This window comes from Cetorhinus maximus, chromosome 19 (genome assembly GCF_964194155.1).
Source record: "Cetorhinus maximus chromosome 19, sCetMax3.hap1.1, whole genome shotgun sequence".
Lineage (NCBI taxonomy): Eukaryota > Metazoa > Chordata > Chondrichthyes > Lamniformes > Cetorhinidae > Cetorhinus > Cetorhinus maximus.
The window spans coordinates 33,228,956-33,247,457 of record NC_135897.1 but is presented as its reverse complement, the minus strand read 5'-3'; the positions used below and the strand labels follow the sequence as shown (position 1 = coordinate 33,247,457).

At 42.9% G+C, this 18,502-nt stretch overlaps 1 protein-coding gene across 2 annotated transcripts in view; it reads right to left on the bottom strand.

The window, feature by feature from the left end:
* Nucleotides 1-11,751, bottom strand: part of pik3cb (phosphatidylinositol-4,5-bisphosphate 3-kinase, catalytic subunit beta) — a 200,074-nt gene extending 188,323 nt beyond the window's left edge. Inside the window, exon 1 of one of the 2 annotated variants that reach the window (XM_078563678.1) lies at nucleotides 11,400-11,751. The gene's annotated coding sequence lies outside the window, so the exon portion shown is untranslated. Of the gene's footprint in view, nucleotides 1-10,897; nucleotides 11,112-11,399 lie in introns of those variants that run through there. The other variant, XM_078563679.1, reaches the window with a different exon arrangement.
* Between the last annotated feature and the right edge of the window lie 6,751 nt (nucleotides 11,752-18,502).

Genomic DNA, 18,502 nt, shown 5'->3' with positions numbered 1-18,502 from the left:
TTGGCGGAAATGGCGGAGGATGAGCCTTTGAATGCAGAGGCTGGTGGGGTGAAAAGTGTGGGCAAGGGAGACCCAATCATGGTTCTGGGAAGGAGAGGAAGATGTGAGGGCGGATGCGCGGGAGATGGGTCGGACACGGTTTAGGGCCCTGTCAACCACCGTTTGTGGGACGCCTCGGTTAAGGAAGAAGGAAGACATGTCAGAAGCGCCGTTTTGGAAAGTGGCATCATCGGAACAGTTGCGACAGAGGCCTCAAACTCTCCCTCTATCAGCACCGACTCACCCTATCTCAAAGCTGTCCTTGCCCCCAGTTTCATTTTATTCTTCGTCTCATCCGACACCTTAACAAGGAACTTTGTCTCTTTCCTTCAGGTGCTAAGGAACGCAAACTCCAACAACTCACTGATACCAACGCCAACCCAGGATCCTCCACCCCTTCCCATCCCTTTGACCCCATCCTGTCTTCTAATCCCAGTCCCGGCCGTGTATTCATCATACCCAATCTTCTCCTCTCTGATGCTGAACATTCAGTACTCAGCAAAGGATTCAGTTTCATATCCTTACGCCCTCAACTCAATGAATTCCAGGCTCGACACGATGCTGAACCCTTCTTCCGCCGCCTTCGTCTCCGTGCTCGTTTCTTTGGGCAGGAGTCCTCCCCCCGTTCAACAGATCCTTTCACCCGCCTCAAGTATTCTCTCTCCACCTGGACCCCTCCCTCTGGCCTCTTACCTGCTCTTGATCTTTCATTGAGAACTGTCGGTGTAACATCAGCCATCTCAATTTCTCTGCTCCTCTCACCCACTCTAACCTCTCTCCTTCTGAACTTGCTGCATTCGTTCTCTCAGGTCCAACCCTGACTTTGTTATCAAACCTGTCAACAAGGGTGGTGCTGTTGTTGTCTGGCGTACTGACCTCTACCTTGCAGAGGCTGAGCGTCAACTCGCAGACACTTCCTCCTACCTCCCCCTGGACCATGTCCCCACCACCATATATCAAGCCATTGTTTCCAGGACTGTCACTGATCTCATCGCCTCTGGAGATCTTTCCTCCACAGCTTCCATCCTCATAGTCTCCCAACCTCAGACAGCCCGTTTCTACTTCCTTCCCAAAATCCACAAACAGGACTGTCCCGGTAGACCGATCGTGTCAGCCTGTTCCTGCCCCATGGAACTCATTTCTCCCAATCTTGGCTCCGTTCTCTCTCCCCTTGTCCAGTCTCTTCCCACCTACATCCGCAATTCCTCTGATGCCCTATGTCATATCAACAATTTCCAGTTCCCTGGTCCGAACCACCTCCTCTTCACCATGGACGTCCAATCCCTCTACACCTCCATCTGATTGGTCTGAGGGCTCTCCGATTCTTCCTTGAACAGAGGCCTGAACAATCCCCATCCACCACCACTCTCCTCCATCTGTCTGAACTTGTTCTCTCACTGAACAATTTCTTCTTAAACTCATCTCACTTCCTCCAAATAAAATACCTGCATGGGCCCCAATTATGCCTGTCTCTTTATGGGGTATATGGAACATTCCTTGTTCCAGTCCCACTCAGGCCCCCTCCCACAACTCTTTCTCTGGTACATTAATGACTGTTTCGGTGCCGCTTCATGCCTGGACCTGGAAAAATTTATCATTTTGCTTACAATTTTCACCCTTCCATCACTTCCACATAGTCCATCTCTGACATTTCCCTTCCCTCCCTTGACCTCTCTGTCTCAATTTCTGGTGATAGTCTGTCCACCAATATTCATTACAAGCCCACTGACTCCCACAGCTTCCTCGACTACAACTCATTCACACCCCGCTTCCTGTAAGGACTCCACCCTATTCTCTCAGTTCCTTTGCCTCCATCTCATCTGTTCCGATTATGGCACTTTCCAAAACAGTGCTTCTGACATGTCTTCCTTCTTCCTTAACCAAGGTTTCCCACCCACGGTGGTTGACAGGGCCCTCAACCGTGTCCAACCCATCTCCCGCACCTCTGCCCTCACACCTTCCTCTCCCTCCCAGAACCACGATAGGGTCTCCCTTGTCCTCACTTATCACCCCACCAGCCTCCGCATTCAAAGGATCATCCTTCGCCATTTCCACCAACTCCAGCATGTTGCCACCACCAAACACATCTTCCCTTCACCGCCCCCGTGGCATTCTGTAGGGACCATTCCCTCCGGGACACCCTGGTCCACTCCTCCATCACCCCCAACACCTCAACCCGGTCCCATGGCACCTTCCCATGCAATCGAAGAAGGTGCAACACCTGCCCCTTTACTTACCCCCTCCTCACTGTCCAAGGGCCCAAACACTCCTTTCAAGTGAAGCAGCATTTCACTTGCACTTCCCTCAATTTAGTCTACTGTATTCGCTGCTCCCAATGCGGTTTCCTCTACATTGGAGAGACCAAACGCAGACTGGGTGACCGCTTTGCGGAACACCTTTGGTCTGTCCGCAAGCATGACCCAGACTTTCCTGTCGCTTGCCATTTCAACACTCCACCCTGCTCTCATGCCCACATGTCCGTCCTTGGCCTGCTGCAATGATCCAGTGAAGCTTGACGCAAACTGGAGGAACAGCACCTCATCTTCCGACTAGGCACTTTACAGCCTTCCGGACTTAATATTGAGTTCAACAACTTCAGATCATGAACTCGATCCCCCATCCTCACCCCTTTTTGATCCCCTTTTTTCAAATATTTATTTTTAAATTTTTATATGTATATTTTTCCCCACCCATTTCTATTATTATTATTAAAAATTTATTTCCATTCATTGTTTTATCCCCACCTTTTAGCCTATTTCAATCTTTTTTCCCACACCGTCTCCTCCACCCACCCCACCCCCACTAGAACCATCTGTCACTTGCTCATCCTGCTTTCTACTCTTAATGTCACCATTGGCACCTCCTTTAGCCAGTATCACCACCATCAACACCCCTTCGACCTTTTGTTCATGACATCTTTTGCAATCTCTCCTTTACCTCCACTTATCACTGGCCTTCTATCCAGCTTCACCTGTCCCACCCCGCTTAAAAAGTATATATTTCAACACATTTTTACTTCTCTTTAGTTCTGGAGAGTCATATGGAACTCGAAACGTTAACTCTGTCTTTCTCTCCACAGATGCTGTCAGACCTGCTCAGTTTTTCCAGCAATTTTTGTTTTTGTTTCAGATTTCCAGCATCCGCAGTATTTTGCTTTTATCTGTTTGTAAATTATCTTGATCTACAAACAATGCTTATGATGTTCTGAGATAATCAGGATAAAAAGAACATCTCATCCTTCAATTAGCATACTATGGCACAGTGATCCCTCGTTCAAAGGTACTCAGTGCCTCATCGAGGGACCCAGCATCAGGAAGGGGTGGGGCTCACTGAGATCTCCCCCTGCCCTTGCTGCCAAGCCCCTCTCCCCAACAACCCCCACAAACCCCTCTCACCATCACTAACCTTTGGCCTGGGATCCAGCAATGATAGTAGGCCTAGGGTGGGTGTAGACACCACCTGTGGAATGGCACTGCCATTCAAAACAGCTGCAGGCCTCTGATTGGCCGGGAGCTCTCAGCAAGCATGACCTCCGCTCTGGGGTCCTTGGCACTGGGGAAGGCCCGCTGCTGTCCAGCTAACTGCCTGAGTTTTATTTAATTTGGCAGACTGTCCACAAAGGAGGTGGCGCAGGGCTCCCGCCAGCTCTCCAACCAGTGGGAATAAGCCCCATCACCTCTATTAAATCCAGCCTTGTCTCCAGGATGACCCACACTGATGACGTATTTGGCAGGTTTAAATCCCAACTGTCTTCTACATAAGCTCAGTGCTAGGAATGGCAACCAGGAACAGAAAGGATGTCAACCATGATTCAGTGGTAGCACTCTCACCTCTGAGTCAAAGGTTCGAGTTGACCTCTGGAGTTCAGAGGCTCAATCTCAACATCTAGGTTGACACTCCACTGCAGTACTGAGGGAGTACTGCACTATCAGAGGGGCTGTCTTTCAAATGAAACATTAAACCAAGGAAGGCCTGTCTGCCCTCTTAGGTGGACATACAAGATCCGATGATCCTAATTTAACCTTGTTTTGAGCTATATTTCCTATATTACAGCAGTGACTACACTTCAAAATACTTCATAGGATGTACCAAAGTACTTTACAGCCAGAGGCCATGAAAGGTGCTATATAAATGCAAGTTGTTTTTTTTAAGATGAAGAGTCATACGGACTCGAAATGTTAACTCTGTCTTCCTCTCCACAGATGCTGTCAGACCTGCTGAGTTTTTCCAGCAATTTTTGTTTTTGTTTTTTTTTAAAAACTGGATGTGAGTCAACTAGAAATCCAATTATCCCTGCTCCCCTACTCATTCCTTATATTCATGCAATTTTTTCACCTTCAAGTATCTATCCAAATCCTCAACAAATAATGAATTTACACAATTAAAACAGTGCTTTTAACTCATTATGAAAAATTAATGGCTATAACTGCCACTATTTGCCTCACTACTTATTACTCCAGAAATTGAAGACAAATCTTCCATATATAACCTGTTTAAATATCCTTTGCCACTGTCAGTAGTAAATGGAGTGTAAATTCAGGAATGTGAAGAAGCCACTTAGACCCTCCAGCTCATTTCTGTATGACTAACACCTATAAATAATTACAATTAAACAGTCATTCCTATCCTATCAGTTGAAACTAATGTTGTGACTTGCAAGCCTATATAACTCTTGACATTGCAGATTATTAGCTTTGAAGGAAGATTTACCAGTCCCTGGTTTGTCAATAGGATATAATTTTATCAATAACCACACCTGTTTTATGTTAATTCTTTTGGTGTGCAAATTAAAACCCACACATGGCAGATTCAGAGCAGGACATGAAACTGAAAATCTCCAGTCTGGCAACATCACACAGAGATAAAAACAAAAAACTGCGGATGCTGGAAATCCGAAACAAAAACAGAAACAGAAATACCTGGAAAATATCTGTTGAAGGGTCATGAGGACTCGAAACGTCAACTGTACTCTTCTCCGCCGATGCTGCCAGACCTGCTGAGTTTTTCCAGGTATTTCTGTTTCTGTTTTTGTTTTGGCAACATGACACCTTCAGCATCCAGAATAACATCCACTTTTTGAATGAGACCAGTTATGATTCAAACTGTTAATAATGACATCCCTAGCACAACTCCAGCAACATGACATAGTGCAGGCCTCAGTAACAGAATCTTGATTTGATACCAGCATATACCTATTTGTTTCCAGGTTCAGAAACCTGCATAGCTTTTATTTTAAACCAGAATAATTCTGATTTATTGTTCAATGGGTGGAAATGTATATTCATTCCAGGTAAATCAGGAGTTTCATCCCGAGTCCAGCTTTCCCACTGATCTTACAATTAAGCAATTACATAGGATAGTCATGGAGAAATGTAATACATTAAAATGCAATTTTATCCCAAATTGAATAATTTAATTGGCTGCCTCATTTTAGTGCAAACTTTGATTGGCTGTATTAGGAAGAAGGTATATGATGGACTGTTAAGGAAATGATTTAATGTCTTGTACCCAATATATTCAAAATGCTCCCAATACTGAACTGCGCATGCTTTATTATAGATTATGTACAATGAAATATGATTTATCATAATTTCTCAATTCTAGGAATGAGGAGAACATAAGATGTCTTATGTATTGTTAGGATTTAATGACTGCCACATTTAAAAACAGATTGAATGTAGTTTTGAAAATTCAAGGTTTTTTTTTAAGAAAAGAATATAGATCGGTTTATCAGATTGTGTTGGTGAAAATGAAGCCAAGTTCCTGTGTTAGTGAAAATGAAGCCAATCTTTAAAACTGGGTGCACAGAAAAGACAGCTGATTCACCAGACAAAGGATATAGTGTTTGTTTTGTTGAAGGAGGAATTTGACATTCTTCTTTTTGGATCTGGTATTTTCAATATCACGCAAGCCATTCATTCCAAGAGCTGGCTTAAATAAGTATTACTGAGACGTACAAGACCAGAGGATACCAGGCCTCGTGCTATATTAGATGGTCTCAGCTGGGGTCTTAAAACTGGCCACAGCCTACCTATAATAGGAAGACGTTGAAAAAAAGCAGGGTTCCCACTCCTAATCATTACCCTCTGGCTCCGGTAAAATGGGTGCAAGTAAATATTAGGTGAAAACTAATGAGTTCACCTGTGATGCTCATCATGTGGACTAGTGCTAATGCTTGTTATTAAACTTACACATGAAGAATGATCTCCTGGTTCAGGGGTCTGAAGTTGGACCTTAGCAAGAGTATGCACTTCAAAAGAGGGAGAAGATCAAAACTTTAAAAAAAATGTTTGCAATGTCAAAATGGCCTGTTATAAAACGAGGCACTAACCCCTTCTATTGTCACACCAGAGCAGGCAAGTTATTTCTAAAACAAAAACAGAATTACCTGGAAAAACCCAACAGGTCTGGCAGCATCGGTGGAGAAGAAATCAGTCAACGTTTCGAGTCTTCATGACCCTTCGGCAGAACTGAGTATAGTTAGGAGAAAGGTGAAAAATAAGCTGGTCTAAGATGGGGGGGCGGGGGGAGAGAGAAGTTGAGGGTGGGATGATTGTGGAGATAAGCAAGCAGTGATAGGAGCAGATAATCAAAAGATGTCACAGACAAAAGGATCAAAGAGGTGTTGAAGGTAGTGATATTATCTAAGAAAAGTGCTAATTAAGAATGGAAGGCAGGATACTCAAGGTACAGCTCTAGTGGGGGTAGGGTGGAAAGACTAACAAAGTTTTAGTTTTAGATTTAAAAATAATGGAAATAGGTGGGAAAAGAAGAATCTATATAAATTATTGAAAAAAAAGGGAGGGGGGAGAAACAGGGTGGGGATGGGGGGGAGGGGGAGTTTAAGATCTAAAGTTGTTGAATTCAATATTCAGCATTCTATATTATTATTTCTATATGGCCCATAAATTTTCAGGGTCTTGGCGCACACAAGTCATAAAAATAATAACGAATTATGATGCTGCAGTCCACAAGTGAATTATGCCTTGCCTATAAATCATTTAGTATGTTTACAATCCCTGTGGCAATTGTTCATTAGGACCACAACCAAGGTCAAAACAGCAGGTACATCCGATGTAAGTAAGTAATCATCAGCTGAAAACAAAATACTGACGGTGCTATAAATCTGAGATAAGGGCAGAAAATGTGGGAAATGCTTAGCAGGCCAGACAGTTTTTTTGTCAAGCAGAGTGAAAGGAAGAAAGAAATTGCACTGAAATACCATTGATCAGTGTTTAAGTCAAGCTGGTGTATAAGACAACCAGTTTCTTTCTGCGCCAAAAACCATGCCCTTGCATATACTTGGTGTACGAGTCGACCACCATGACCCCCCATCCACCTCTTCCAGCTACAACATGCTTTACCTGCAATAGTAGTCAGCCTCAGTTTTTCACCCCCAAAATAAATGTTGTTTACCTTGTACTGTAAGTCGGCACCTCAGATCAAGCAGGTGATATGGACTGTGTTGTGAAGAAGATGCGCGGGAGTTTAAAGCACGCCAACACGGAGCAGAACATAGGATGGTCAGTGGTGAACAGAAATGGATCCTTCAGCAAAAAAAATGATGTATGACGTTGCCTTCGAGCTAAAAGTCGTAACATTTGCTAACTTGTCAAATAACTGTTCTGCAGCGAGGGAATTCGGTGTTGGTGAAAAACTGATATAAGACTGGGAGAAGGAGGAATCTGCCCTGAAGAAAATGCCCAAGAACAAATGAACCATGAGAATAGGGACCAGTCTCTGCCCTGATCTTGAGATGCATGTATCAGAATGTGTCTTCAAAAATCACTGGAATCATTACATCACCAGAACTGTAATGTCCGTATACGTACTAAGTGGACCAAATCAAATCCTGCATCCAGCAAAGATTTCAGAGCAAACAGCTCTAGTTTGTGTAGCTGCTTTGTGGAACAAAACATTCTAGTGTTGCTAGAAGTCCAAGATTGCCTCAGAGACTATCAAGGGACCTCAATGTCAAAATTAAAGTAAATTGTGGCACATAAGTCTACCAGGCTTATGAGGCGGTCCCACTTTTTCAGTTCCAAAAATCATATTTCTCCTATATGCTTAGCATATAAGCATACAATTCAGTCATAACATTCCATACTCACATTAGCAGTCAGCCTCAATTTTTCACCCCACAAATGCGAATATTTACCAGTACCTTATAACTAGGTGCAGGGGATCAAACAGGTGATAAGGGCTGTGTTACAAGAATGCACAGGTGTTAAGATATGCCTATTCTTTGCATCGGATACCAGTGACATTTCATGATAGCAACCAGCCACACCCATGCCAGCAGTTCACTTATATAACTAGCATATAAATTGACCTCCGTTTTTGGAGGCATTTTTCGAGGCTTCAAAGATCGACTTACATTCTGACATCTACAGTACTAGTTTCCAGCAGTTCATCATCAGACAGCAGCAAAAACACAAGTACCCATTAAGTCACAGCGGAAACATGGATGAAGCACCCATTAATTTCAATATGCTCAGCAACCAAATTGTGTGGAGTGGAAAGGTTCAAAAACAGTTCTCGTGAAAATTACAGGACATGAGAAGACAAGGTTCATGGGGGTACTAGTCTACATGGATGAAGGAATAAAATTAGAGCTTATGGTAATTTTCAAACCTAAAACCACGCTGAACAAGTTGCCTGCAGGAGTTTTTGTGCTCGGTGACAATGGTTGGATCGGTGAGGATGGGGTGAAGTTATGGACCAATAAAGTGTGGAATAGTGTGGATGGCCTACATAATGAATGCAGCTTATCAGAATGGGACATGTTCGTATCCCATATAACCAATATCAAGATCAAGAGGTGTTTGTGAAGAAATAACACACACATTGCAACTATACCAGGGGATTTAATGTTCATAGTTCACCGTTTGGATGTGTGCCTCAACAAACCATTCAAGGATTATGTTCACGCCAAATGGGATAGGTAGATGGTTGACAGAGAAAAAAACTTCACAAAGTGTGGAAATATGCATGCTGCCCCACTTGATATGCTGTGTGATTTCATTGTCAAATCGTGGGATGTTATTAATGCACAAAGTGGCATCAGATTGTTCAAAAAATTCACTGGATGGAGAAGATGACGATTTGCTGTTGGGGTGATGATTCTGAAAGAGAAAGTGCCAAATCTCATCCAGAGTGGGGCCCTTATGATGATGCCATAGCCAAAGTGACTCAGAATAAACTCTTTGAAAAAGACCCTGAAGACAATAAATTTGATTGTTTTAAAATGCACTGATTGTGGTCAAAGGTATCTTTATACAATGTATTCATTCAATAAACCGTGCCACAACAATTTACTAAGAATTACCAGCATTCTTCTTTTGTGTCAAACATTCAACAATTTCTTCTTTCAAAAAAATAATCAAAATTGCTCCTTCCTCCAAAGAAAACTGCACATTAGTTCTTCCTCATTGTAAATTATAATCATATCTAGATCTCAGAAATTGTGGAAATTTTGGGTGATCAGGTTGCATAACTTGAACAGAAGTAGAAACCTCATATTTCCACCCCCACCCCCAGTAAAACAAAAACAAAGATGCTCCATCTCCTCCATATGAAAATTGTCATATTGTTCAAATGTGAATTAAGCAAAGACGGGAATTGGCTCCTTAATGTTTATATTTGCTACTATACAGTACATGGTTTTTCTCCCCGAATTAAATGGCAAGTTCACAAAATCCAAAACCATCCAACTCTATTTTCTGTTCATGAGACTTGAGGGAAAAGATAAGGCCACAAAAATTGATCGACACACATTGATAGCACTCACGCATCGGAGTCATAAGCACAAGGGACATAAGCACACACTCCAGGCTAACACTGCAGTACGGAGGGAGTGCTGCATTACTGGAGAAGCCATCTTTTGGATAACACCCTGTCTCCTCTCAGATGCACAACTATTTTGAAGAAGAGCAGGGGGATTCTCAACAATATCTTGGCCAATATTTATCCCTCAACCAGCACCACTAAAGAAGATTGTTTGATAATTTATCTCATTGAGGGTTTTAGAAGCTAACAGTACGTAAACTGGCAACCTTGTTTCCTACATTACAATAGTGACTAGACTTCAACAGTACTTGATTCCTGTGAAGTGCGTTGACATTCCAAGGTTGTGAAATGTGTTATATAAATGCAATGTTTTTAAATTTAACGTCAAGGTCAGTTTTATAATATTTACACTGCGTTTGAAATCATTCCAGTCACACTTTAAAAAATAGCAATTCTGGGTTAAAAATAATGTTGCCCCATCAAAAAAATACATCTTTAAAATAGAAAATGGACAGTGAGTGAGTGATTGGGTAGAACAGTGGCACACAACTTCCATCATTCATTAGCAAACGTCAATCATCACAGGAGATCATGAGTAGCAGCGCAGTCTGAGGATATCTCATGCACTTAGTCAGTATGTATAACGTTACACAAATTCGGCGTTTAACATCAGAACCTATCTGGACCGCGACAGGTCGGTGCACAGCCGCCACCGTCCTGTTTCTAACTTGTGAGTGTCCTGGAATAATATCAGCCTGGAGGGAGCACTGATGGCCGCTCCAATGGTGGCGTTAACACAGTGTGAAACCGGACACTGTGGGCAGCTGACGATCAAAAGGATGAGGGCGCCACGTTGTTTTTCAAATCAAACTCTCATTCCAGAGATGGCACGCCGTAAAGATAGAGTTAACCCGGCACGAATGTTTACTTGGTTCCAGGGCGGATAGTGAGACATAAATGTACACGAGCAAAGGAGACCATGAGAAGCAAAGGACGAGAAAGCCCCACAGGTAGCAGAGAATAACATAAATATGCACCCTAGCAAAAAATAATGTTAAAGAAAACAAACCTAGTCTGAACGACGAAATGATTTACCAGTCTCTGCAACACTTGGGCAGACACGAAGTGTTGACGCCGGTTTGATCGAACCTTTAGACATGCGGTTATCACAGAGAAGCGTTTGTTTTCATGAACATGGCCCCAAGAGACAAGGGCGTTCAGCAAACAGTGGGTGCAGCAGGGCGCAGAGTCCTTGCAGGGGCGGCAGCTGAACGGCGGAGCTCGGCGACTGCAGCTTCATCTACCTGCAGCCAAGCGGATACCATCCGAGCCCTCCCGCCCGGGGTTGTCCTGCCACTCATATGCTGATCACTTACAGCCCGAAGTTAAGAAACAAATATATACACAACAAGGTCCCCACAAAGTTTGATCCAGAAAACTTTAGGCACCCAAACACTGCCCATGAGACGATCCTGTAAACGTGCCTATCCTTGAATTGCACTCACAAAGGGAAAAAAAAGTTACTTAAAAATGCAGTTACTTAAACGCTACAATTGAGAAGTAACAGATACCTTTCAAGAACAGCTTCTCTGTAACGATCCGAATGAACGTGCCGAGTTCTGTTCAGCCCGGCTCTCAATGATCTTCAATAGTCTTGCCGGCACTTTGCAGTAAAACTCTTTAATTCGGTGACTGCTGGATCTTCAGGCGGCCAGTCGGGGCTGTGCGTTATGGGGATTGTGTGTGTGTGTGTGTGTCTTTCTTGTAACTTTTCCTGCTGTTTGAATGGTTACTTTTAGCGAGGTCACTTAACAGGGAAACTGACCAGCCCGGCCAACTGGCAAGAACAATTCCAAACTTGGTCGCGGCAGCGCAGAGTCCAAACCAGGGAAATCAGCAGAGATTTCACCCGGAAATACATTTGCGCAGAGCCCTCCTTCGGTAGAGCTGGCTCGTCACTGTGGTGGTTTTATATAAACCAATTTAATAATTGATTGCCCATAAAGCAAGTTGAGATGGTTCGTTCGCTAAAAGGTACATTAGCAGTTAATGTCACCCAAGCTGATTTTCTTTCGCAAACCACTCAAAAGTTTTATAATTGATGTGGTCATTTTTTGTGACATATTACAATAAAGTGTAAATTTAATTTGAAACCTTTTAAAATGTCTTTACGATACACAATGCTGGAAATTGTATGTGTTTTTATTTCGCATTATTTTGGGATCCATACATATTGTTGTAGCAGACTGTATATTATTGTAACATTGGTATGGTTGTGATTTGAGTTTAACCAGTCTTCTCCCTTTAGGTCACTGTTCACTCAGGTCTGTGGAGAAATGGAATAAATAAGCAAAGCCAGGTAACTATCGTCGCTTGTGAATTCCGGAAGTCAGTTCGAAGACAATTGTGGATGCAATTACATTTAGGATCTGGGCTGAATAATCCAGCATAAAATGAGTGACTTTCTTTCTCGCTTTTAACATTTATTTTAACAGTGCAACATCTGTAACTATGACATCCAGAGTATGGCAGATGCGCACTAAAGCCAAGAAATAATTATGTTATACAGTTGCGGATAGTTCACAGTGAGATACACCATTATGTCATCCAACAATAACAATCTATATTTATATAGCACCTTTAAGGTAATATAACGTCCCAAGGAATTTATCAAGCAAAATTAAACACGAAGCCACACAAGGCCATTTTAGGACAGATCGCTCAGAGTTAGGTCAAAGAGGTAGGTTTAATGAGCCCCTTAAAACAGGAAGGGGAGTTAGAGAGGAGAGGTTTAGGGAGGGAATTCTAAATTTAGGATCTAAAGTTTGAAAACAGCTTTAATTTACCTTGGACAATCACAATTAATAAATCTGCTGTTAGGTGAGATACTTCAGATAGTATAGTGAGTAAGATTAACTCAATTTCAGGTGACCAGATTTTCAAAAGTCAGACCCAGGACACATTGAAAAGCCATGGGAAGGTGGGACTCCGTGGTGATTGATCTATTGGGCAATCAATGGCAGGAATCTGGGGAAGGGATAATTGTAGGTAGGAGGTAATCACAGTATCTTTACAGTGCAGAAGGAGGCTGTTTGGCCCATCGAGTCTGCACTGGCTCTCTGAAAGAACATTCCACCTAGTCCCACTCCCCTGCCTTATCTCCACAACCTTGCACATTCTCTCTTTTCAGGTAGCAATCCAATTCCCTTTTGAATACCTCAATCAAACCTGCCTCCACCACACTTTCAGGAAGTTTGTTCACCCTAACTCTATTTCTCTCACCACATAAGCTGCCTGACCTGCTGAGTCTTTTCCAACATTTTTTGTTTCTCTGTCCAACTGATCAGTTTTCCAGCAGCCACAGTATTTCACTTTTGTTCCAACCAGTTGGAACAATGGGTAAACTTTCTCTGTTCTCCAATGTGAAGTAAGCATGGCAGAAGATGGGCTGCAAATGAACAGTATCCCACATTCAATTCAGACCTGTGGAAGAATGCCAACATTAGACTGGGCAGAATTTACCAATTATAATTTAGTATTTAGTCATAAGATGCATACTATTGTCTTCCCAATATGACATATCTTCTACAAATTAACATGTAACAATCGGACACAACCTTTGAGATCTTTATTCACACAAGGTGAGTTATAAGCTCGTACTAGGGTGGCCCATTCTGCACCTTCCAAAGTCATTAGAATAATGAATTTTATTCATTAGAATAAAGCTGTAAGTTTTATTTTATTTGTTCATGGGATTGGACATTGCTGGAAAGGCCAGGATTTATTGTTGATCCCTAATTATCCTTGAGAAGATAATGAGCTACCTTTTTTGAACCGTTGTAGACTTTGTGGCGTAGATACACCCACAGTGCTGTTAGTAGTGATTTTGAAGCGATATGTTTCCAAGTCAAGATGGTGTGTGGCTTGGAGGGAAACTTGCAGGTGGTGGCGTTCCCATGCTTCTGCTGCCCTTGTCCTTCGAGGTGGTAGAGGTCATGGATTTGGAAGCTGCTGTAGAAGAAGCCTCAGTGAGTTGCTGTTATGCATCTTGTGGCTGGTACACACTGCTGCTACAATTCACCAATGGCGGAGAGTGAGATTGTTTTGTATATCTTGCTGAAGACGGCTAACCACATTCTTGGAAAGAAAAGACAAACTGACAGTGGCTTGCCCAACATGAAAGAACTTAGGGATATGAAAAAGCAATCCGATAAATAGTTGGAATGGAAGCAATTGGGTACTTGCTAGTGAAAGCTTATCAGCCTGGTGACAGTTCATCAAGGCTCATTATTTAGGTTTCTTACTGCCCCTTCAAACCCACTCACTAAGATGCAAATATTCTCTGTCCATCAGCAGCATGCCACACAATGTACCTACATTTGAAATCTATCCACAGCCAGTTCATACTGGTTCTGTTCCATAATGTTCCTTTGGCAGTCACCCAAGATTAAGACATTGGTACCAGAAATAATAAATGAGTCCATATCATGCATATCTGTCCCACATTCCACAGACACCTACTCAAGGTGTATCCACCTTAGTACATACAGGTAGTCAGCTTCAGAAAGTAATAGCAGCACATCTCATGACATAGATAAGGAAGTGCAAATGATTCAGATAGTGGGGGATTGGCAACCAGTTGCACAGAGCACCTTCCTGAGCTGCAGGACTGGGGATCATGGCCTCATGGGGGGGCACCAATGGAAGGGAACACAGGTTCTTTATGCGACCTTTTGAAAATGTTGAGAGCACCCTAAAACAACCATAGTACAATGTGTAGCAGTGATGCCCAACATCACCACAGCAATGAGGGATGGTTTAAAAGACACGGAGAGTTTACAAAATGCATAGCAACTTCACAGCATTTGCAGAAGAACCTGCAGTCAGCCAAACCCCAAATGCAGTTTCTCCCATGAACACAGTAGCAGCAGTGTATACCATCTACAAGATGCACTGCAGGAACTCACCGAGGCTCCTTCAACAGCACCTTCCAAACCTGTGACCTCCACCACTTAGAAGGACAAGAGCAGCAGATGCATGGGAACACCACCATCTGCAAGTTCCCCTCCAAGTCATACACCACCCTGACTTGGAATATAATTGCCATTCCATCACTATTGCGGAGTCAAAATCCTGGAACTCCCTTCCTAACAATACTGTGAGTGTACCTACACCACATGGACTGTAGCGGTTAAAGGAGGTAGCTCACCACCACCTTCTCAAGGGCAATTAGGGATTGACAATAAATGCTGGCCTTGCCAAAAATGCCCACATTACGTGAACGAATAAAAAAAGCAGGCTATTGAGATTCACGTTTTAAATTATAGTGATTTCTCAGTTCCAGATTAGAAATATAGGGGATTGAATTAAGAGAACTTTGATTGCAGGTTTCACGCTATATATTTATTGCCTCAGGCCTGTACCCACATAGATCACTGAGCATGCTAAAAGAGAGCCCAGCCACCAGGGAATAGCTGGAAGGCTATGAGGCAGCTGCCTCTCAGGGCAACATGATAATCCATCCATTACATGTAGCAATTGACCCCATGTCTGCAGGTGGTATCACCAAGAGGTAATATTGAGATGAGGAAAAGGAGTGGACCACAGAAGGAATCTTGGGATCTCCAGAGTTGATGGTGTACAGGTGACAAGGCAATCTATTGCTAGAGATGCTTTGGTTATGATTGCATAGGTAAGAGCGGAACCAAATGGTACAATTTGAAGACTAGCCCCCTTGTGAGGTATAGAGGCTAAAGAGACATCTTTCTGGCATAAAGCAGGTATCCTTAGGTCTGAACATGCAACGGCTAGGCAATAAGTGTGAGGGTATGGATGGATACCAAATGCCCTGGGTGCCTTTTTGTGCCTTTACAGAAACTTACTTCTCCCAATTTAAATGTTCTATAGGAATAACTGATGTAATCCAAATGCAGAGCAGTTTGCCAGCTGCAAGTGAAACAGTGGCTGTCAGCAAGACAGTTGTGGGGAACAATAACAAAAATGTTGGTCTGAAATGCAAATTTAAAGTACAAGGGGCTAACAGGTAGGACTAAGGAGAATGTGATAAAGATAGCCAGAAGGCAACTAAAATTTTAGCTCCAATTGTAAACAGTTAAACAAACGCTTAAGAAGCAAATCTCCGAAGATCAGATCTACAAATCCTAGCAGCGCACATTTGATACAAATAAGCAATGCAAATGGCATTGATAGGTGAAAAGAAAAGGCAGACTTTTGTACTTCATGAGTTTGCCTTAAATTTAGGAGTGCAATGAAGGTTCTTAAAGATTCATTGCAAAATAGAAAAAATTAAGTTTTGCTGAAGTCAGCGCCTCCTCCACCCATAATTATGGCCTTTTCTGCCCACTTTACACCACATGCAGTTTCTGGGGTGGTTAGGGCCATAATAGCCAAATGTATCCACCCCAAATAGGCGGGTGCTTCACTTAAATTCCTATTTAGGGATGCATTCTTTTAGCATGCCAGTCCCCACCTTTCAGGTTAGTCAGCTATTATTTCAGAAGCTATCCATCTAAAATTGTTATCCAGCATTTGTAGGCAATTAGTTGCAGTGGTAGCTGTTTATATGACACACGTAGGTAGTCTGAATATGTAATATTACAGTCCTTCCTGGCATTTATGTTTTTATTTTTTGCTGTTGACACTGAGGACCTCATAAGCCTCTGTGCCAATTTATTTTTTATTCAATTACTGGCATTGCTGGGTTTCTCAAAGGGAATGCCTTTATCTGTGATGTTGGAAGAATGAGAGAGCTTACTGAGGGATGTTAGGTTGGAAACAAAATGCCCTCTACTCACCTGCTGGGATTCTCACACCTACATCAACAGACAGAGGAGCAAACCTTGCTTTGGCTGACAGTGCATGCAAGATTGATGGCAACACTAAGATGTATGAATGCCTGCCTATCCAATGTTGGTTGCTTCCTTTAATTACATTGTGTCCTGCTTTCAAAGCCACTGTAGGGAGGAAGGTATCCTGGGGTGATCAGCAGCCTGCATACCCCAGATTGACCACACTTGCCAAAATGTCATCCATCATATCTGCGGGCTGAGACAAATTGACCTGACAATGATCATGGAATCACAGTACATCATGATTTCAGTGTCATTGCATTAAAGAAGACATGGTGAGATTATTAACAGACAACATACTTGGATTGGCCACCCCAAGCAAAATTGTCAGCAATCATGTCTGCAGCTCTTGACATAAATAGCTGGTAATGATGGTGGGAAGAAATATTCATGGATGACCAGAGAACCAGTTTTTTTTTAAATTCTATCGTGGGATGTGTCACTGCAAGGCCAATAAGCATTTATGGCCCATCCCTAATTGCCCTTGAGGAGGTGGTGATGTGCCATCTTCTTGCATCCCTGCAGTCCATCTGATCAAGGTGTAGTATAAAGCGTTAACAGATGGGTTATTCTAATGTATGACATAGATGATGATGTAGCACTAATATCAGTCAGTCATGTGTTTGGCTTGAGAGAGAGCGAGCAGTTGGAACACCATGCCTAGGAGCAACATGCCTACTGTAGCCTGTTCAGATGTAATACCAATAAACAAGTGTTAAACATATACCAGAGTATGACTACAGTCTGTCTACTAACCAAGTATCACGTCTAGAGTCCACGGATAGAAGGACCATCTCAGAACGGCTACAGTGGAAGCATAGATGTTAAAAAATCTATTCGGGTTATCAGAGGGCCCACAGAGCGAAGAAAATCTTGATAGTAGCTTGTAACAAATTGAAAGAAGGAATTAAAGTCCCTACCCCTGCCCCTGCCCATGCTCCACCTGTTTGACTGCCTTGAGGGCATGCAGAGAGGTTAGTAGTGGGAGTTATGGATATGCTATTTCATGCAGTATCGAGCGGCATCGGGCCTTCACTAAAAAGAGCAAAAGCACCAAGTCAGTTCTTTCCTTTATACTGTAGGTCCAGTAGCAGACAACGTTCTCCTGAGGCAAGGTGTGGAAGAGTCCACCATGGACTTTGGGACCATACTCAAAGCCTTTGACACTTATTTTGGACCAAAGCAAAACTTAGTAATCGAATGAATACATTTTAACCAGAGGTCGCAATGACCCAGGGAATCGATTGGATTTTTCTAACCAATCTATATCACCTAGCTAGTTCTTGCAGATGCAGAGCACTGAAGGATAAGCTAAACCGTGATTACATAGTCGTGGGTATCCTAGATGAAAAACTCTCCAACTTTCTGTAGGCCAAAGCTGACCTTACTTTGGATCAAGCAGTCCAGTATGCGAGGCAGGTTGAGCTTAGAGAATTTAATTGGGCAATAATTCAGCGCAGCTCTGAGGCTTTATGTGATTCTATTGACCAGGTAGGACCATGGACAGCGTCCCCACCTATCAGAAACCGCACCAAACCAGGTGAATGGGCAGGAAACTCCACACCGGCAGCCATTTTGAGATGCTTTCATTGTGGTGCGAAAAACCAATATGGATGCCAGGAGTGCCCAGCAGGGGGCATGGAATGCTTCCACTGCAGCCAAAGTGTGGATATTTCAAGCATTTCTGCAGAAGTTGAGGAAGTTTGTACAATCAGAAGCAAGTTCCTTTCTTTCACAGGGACACCACCCACTAGACCCTGGGCAAAGATCGAAGTTATGAAGCTCTCAGTTCTTCATGAAGTCAA